Source organism: Ptychodera flava, chromosome 18 (assembly GCF_041260155.1).
Source record: "Ptychodera flava strain L36383 chromosome 18, AS_Pfla_20210202, whole genome shotgun sequence".
Classification (NCBI taxonomy): Eukaryota; Metazoa; Hemichordata; class Enteropneusta; family Ptychoderidae; genus Ptychodera; species Ptychodera flava.
This window is the reverse complement of record NC_091945.1, coordinates 24,686,190-24,692,019: the sequence shown is the minus strand read 5'-3', so window position 1 is coordinate 24,692,019 and position 5,830 is coordinate 24,686,190. Positions and strand designations below refer to the sequence as shown.

At 34.3% G+C, this 5,830-nt stretch overlaps 1 long non-coding RNA gene across 1 annotated transcript; it reads left to right on the top strand.

Annotated features, from left to right (window-relative positions):
• Positions 1 to 1,401: 1,401 nt before the first annotated feature.
• On the top strand, positions 1,402 to 4,209 carry LOC139117839 (uncharacterized). The gene is made up of 3 exons (XR_011548598.1): positions 1,402 to 1,555; positions 1,724 to 1,858; positions 2,935 to 4,209. It is a non-coding gene; the product is annotated as an uncharacterized lncRNA (long non-coding RNA).
• The last annotated feature ends 1,621 nt before the right edge of the window (positions 4,210 to 5,830 follow it).

The following is a 5,830-nucleotide window of genomic DNA, read 5'->3' as shown; positions in this document are numbered from 1 at the left end:
TTTAATTACTATGTAAACATCACACAGTAGGCCTATATCAGGTACATGCAGAGCAACATTCCCGAAAAGGTTATAAATGATGTTTTGTACAGAGGCCAGTGTTTCTTATCGGTGTCAGAATAAGTTTTCAATAAGTTTAAAATGTTGTTGGTCGATAACATTGATTGTACAAACCATATTTTACTTTTTAAGTCAGAAAACCATGTCTATGATGTCATCAACATACTACGGCTCATACCGTTGACGGCTGATGCTGTAAAATCCAGAGTCCATGCATTTAAACAGTATATAGACGAGGTAATGTAATCTGAACTTGATGACTATTTTAACTAGGGATGGACCATTATGTCTTTGGAGAGGGTTGTCAATTTTGTTCTGTGTTCCGCAGCTTTCTCAAATTTTGTGAGGCATGCATGCCTTTCGCTTTAAATTACGTAACTTTTCGACTCTCCTTCATGAGAATGTTGTCTTTTAAAAAGCAGTATGGTTGCAAAAAACATTTTCATGAATTTTCGATGTGTAGATTGTTTACCACTCTGGACCAACCCCCTCCGAAGGTTTAACGGTCGCTCAACTTCACCATGAAAACAAACCTGTGCTGTCGTAAATATAATCACATTCCTTTTAAATTATTTATGGTATCATTGAAACTAAAGTTATCAAATTTCTTTAAATTTTTGGCGGAATTTAGTATTCTACTTCTCTTTTTATTTTTTTAGGGGAAGAAATATAAAGGAAAAGTTTATTTGTTACAGAGGGATTCTGCTCGTTAGCAGTGTAGTCTGCAATAATGTTTACTTACATATCCAACGATAAAGCAGCTTATGTTTGGTTAAGAACTTACATCAGGCAAGATATTTCACTGGTGAAATACTAGTATTCACTTCTGGAAAGTGTATAAGTAAGTATTGTCGGAGTATGCCAATCAAATGTTAGTAACTCTTTACCAGTGAACATATCCTTGTCCTACAAATGCGCACCATGTACCATCATAAAATTTTATGAGGAATGGATGTTTCAAAAAAAAAAAAAAAAAAAAAAAAAAAAAAAAATATATATATATATATATATATATATATATATATATATTATATATATATATATATATATATATTGCCCCTCTTCATGAGGATGTTGCCTTTTAAAAAAGCAGCACGGTTGTAAGACATTTTCATCAATTTTTGCTGTGTAGATTTTTAACCACTCTTGACCACCCGCTCCAAAGGTTCAATGGTTGTTCACCTTAATCATGAAAAAAAACCTGTGCTATCATAAATATAATCACATCCCTTTTAAATTATTTATGGTATCATTGAAACTAAAGCTATCAACTTTCTGAAATTTTCAACAGAATTTATTATCTCAGTTCTCTTTTTTATTTTTTTAGGGAAGGAAATGTAACGGAAAAGTTTATCTGTTACAGAGCGATTCTGCTTGTGAGCAGTATAGTCTGCAATATCCAACGATAAAGCTGTCATGCTTGGTTGAGAACTTACATCAGACATAAAATATTTCATGTGTTAAATACTAGTACTCACTTCTGGAAAGTGTATAAGTAAGTATTGTCAGAGTATGTAAATCAAATTTTGGTGACTCATTACCGGCGAACACTTCCTTGTTCTAAAACTGTGCACCATGTAACACCCATCATCAACTTGCCTTCAGTGATCTTCACCTAGCTTGACAAATTACATATTCAATTGCTCTGTGATATTTGTGACAGATACAGCACAATCTGGCAGCTGTGTTGTTAGCTACCATGAATATTCTGTATGCCCAGTACAAGAACATCAAAAGCACAAGCACTCAGCTGCTGAGGCACCAGGGCCTTCGGGCGGAAGATGGTGGAAGAGATGCTGTAAGTGTGATCGTTTGCTGTGTTGTCAAATAAATAGTCAAGTAAAACTGATCTAAACACCCAGCTGCTGTAACGTTTGACATTAAGTCATTTATTTTCTCCACCATTAACCATTGTTTCTTAGGTCTATGCCAAATAGCATGTTGCAATATCTAGAATTCAACTAGTCCATCTTGAGCGCGCGCGCGCGTGTGTGTATGTGTATGTGTGTGATGTGCATCATTAATGATGATAACTTAAATCAAGTCCAGACCTAAATTTAAGTCATCAACAATAATGAATATCACACATATATAGTCTATATTGATCAGCCAAACACTCTATATTTCAGCATGCTATAGTGAGTGGAACTGTAGTTGATGTGTGGAACAATAATACACTCTATATTTCAGCATGCTATAGTGAGTGGAACTGTAGTTGATGTGTGGAACAATAATTACTGAAATTTTTGACAAAGGTTACAGTTACTGGGTCTTTAATCCTGATGGTTTTCCCAGACTTTGTTTGCTTACCATACGTAGTTCTTCATGTGATGTTTTGACTCACTGGCATGTCAAGCTGTGAAAAGGCAGTTTTTTCAATGACAGTCAGTACAAATTTGAAGTTATAAGTCAAGTAAGGACAAAGAATTTGGGTGTTATGACAATGTGATTAGAAAGTAACAACATTTAACAAGAAAAGCAAAGAGGAAGCAAAGGTCTCAATGTTGCCATCTCTACATGTTATTTGAATCAAATTGCTGTTATGACAGCAAGTTTACAACTATTGATAAACACTCTAGATATAAAACAAGTCAAATCAACAGAGCTGTTTTCAACTTTAGTGGGCATTTATGTACTTAATCATCAACTGCATCATTAAAGGCTATCATATCGCACCAAGGCCTGGTAAAGAAGTATAGTTCTTTAATCTGGAAGAAAGAGTTGGTGGCCTGATTTTTGAAATCAACAAAATTATCTTTTCAAACATAAGTACTGCTTGTCACATTGGTACTTTTGTGAACAAATTGATGCTGATTTTCCCAACAGTGTCATAAGTTGTTTTCAAGGTGTCTATTAACTTTTCTTTTTTCTCAGTATATCAACTACTTGAGGAAGCAAGCCAGAGTCTTGATAACATTTGCTGGAATGCTGCCTTATAGAATGCCAGGGGATACAAATGCTAGACTTGTGCAACTTGAAGTTCTTATGCAATGAAAATAAAGACAGTCTCTCAGGAGTGTATCAGTTTTGGCCATGAGTAGCTTCATCTGTGGTAGCTTGAATGGGGTAATTATAGATGGCATGATGGGAAATATAGCAGAGAAAGGGGAAGTGGTGGGGTCATGTGGTTCTGGGTTAGGGTCATTATCCATAGGGGTAAGAAGTGACAATGAATGAGTAAAGAGTGTACTTTTCAAGAAAAATAGTGACAACATCACTGTTCGCTCCCATATATTTATCAAAACAAGTCAACAATTGTATGAAACATGGACATACATATACAGACAGACTGACATACACAGACTGGCACAGAGTGATGACATTGACCCCAAGTGTGCCTTGGCCCATGGAGAGTGATAAAGATATAACAAACAGCTGAAAGTAATGATAAAATAGTCAAGTATAGGCCTATACAGGCACTGAGAGTGAATATGTTACAGCAATTTGATTAGTTTCTTTTCCTTTTCTACTTCTGTGATAATCTTTAAGACAATCAATCTGCAGGGCAGTTTATGTATTGACAAATATGTTATATTTTACAAGCACATAGCAAACTGTTCTTGATTTTTTCATTTACAATATTTGACATAGACTGAAATACATAACATGCAACCAATGTTTACACTTTGCCCATACACCAGATACATGGAGAAATTTCAACATACAATCATCAACTCAGAAACCCTACAGGGAAAAGTAAACATTGTTTTCTTCCAGAACAGCTGGTGCATCCACATCTAGAACAACTTACAAACTTAACCAATTACACAAGGATGATGACACAAGAGATAAAGTTAAACTGTGATGAACTTGACTATTCCTTTCAAATCCTTGCCTAACTTGACATCTTAAACTAAAATACACTGCATGGTTAATTGTGCACAAAAATACATCAGGGGTGGACCATTTGATAAGGGACGGTGTCTGGAAGATCGATGAGGTACATAATCTTTTTTATCCGATCCATTGTACATTCTTTTTTCCCCATTCTCCCACCTTTTCTTTTTGTCAAACCTTCTCTGGCTGAATTTTTTATTGGCATTTGTTTGGAATTTTTTCAAAATCTGCCAGGATTTTTTTTACTGCATTTCAACACCAAATACAGTTTACCATATCAAATGCTTACTAAATCACCACATTATATACTCTTAGTTCCAGTAGGTATAAAATTACCAAAAGAAATCTTAAAAATACAAAATAAAAGATATCCCAGTAAAACTGACAGTTTCGCAAAGTTGCTCCAAAAATTCAAAATTCCGGATTTCAACTTAATTTCAATATATCTTATTAAAAAACTAAGAACCGGTTTACTAAATATCAAAGCAATCAGACTGGTAAATTTTGAGAAACAATTTTTTTTACCATAAATGAAAAAAATTGCCCCCCAAAATACAAAATTGCAGATTTCATCCTAATTTTAAATATATCTAATTAACATAAACCCTAGGAACCTGTACACTAGATATCAAAGCTACCAGATCAGAAGTTTTAGGAGAAAAATTTTTTGACCAAAAAAGGCAAAAATTGCCCCAAAAATAAAAAAAAATTGCCAGTTTCAACATACCTTCAATACATTATATTGAGATTAATCTTAGATACCTGTATACCAAATATCAAAGCTATCAAATCAGTAGTTTTTGGATAAAAATTTTTTATCAAAAATTGGGAAAATTGCCCCAAAATTACAAGTATGACAGTATCACTACAACTTGTACAAGCATGACTGACGTCATCCCGAGGAACAATGAATATTAAGTTTTATAGCAATCAGACGAGCGATTTCAGAGAACAAGGTTTTTTTGCCTAAAAAAAGGAAAAAATACCCTAAAAATACAAACATGCAAATTCCATCCCAATTTTTGCACACATAATTTAGAATACCTAAAGAAATCTGCATACCAAGTTTCCACCAAATCTGACCAATGCTTACTGAGTTTTAGCCATTTGCAGGATTTTTCCTTTTTTCCCCCTCATTTGCATATTTTTGGTACTGACATGTTCATTTGAACAAATTCACATCTCCACCCCTAGGTGCACCTGCAGACCAAATACTAAGACAGTAGATGCTACGGTTTAGGAGTTTTTGATGTGGACGGACATACATACATACATACACACGACATTTTTCCACCCTATAAGAATACCTCTCATTTGCATATATATATATATGCATATATGGGAGCTAAAAATTGAATGGACCATGCAGGAATGGGTCAAGAGCTTCCAAGGGTTTACAAGGAAGAAATAGAAATGAACAACGTGTGCATAGGGTTCTACAATATGATGAATGAATGGTGTTTCACAGGCAATTTCTCAACTTAAAATGATAATTGTACATGCCCTCGACAAATTACATCACTGGCTGAGTACATAGACATTTGCTTTATGTATCATCAAAAGTGACAAAAGTTGTATTGTGTCGATAAAGCAAAGTCAGAATTGCTATGATGGTTTTGCATTGTACTATCACCAAAGGCACTCAAACTGTATGATAAATGTTTGACTTTCTCGTATCAGAGTACCATTTCCTACACTTACCTGACTATTGTTAACCAAGCCTATTATACTTTCTCACCCAAGGTGGTATGGCCATATACTTTCACATAAAAAGGAAGTCTTGTGCCACAACTATGTACTGTCAAAAAGGAATATCTTAGAAGAATGATTCAAGGTGCTTATTAACTCTGAATGTTTATATCTCTGAAAAATATTTGTTACTGTAGACAAAATGAGAACTGTTTACACATATAATACCACTTTATTGTTTACC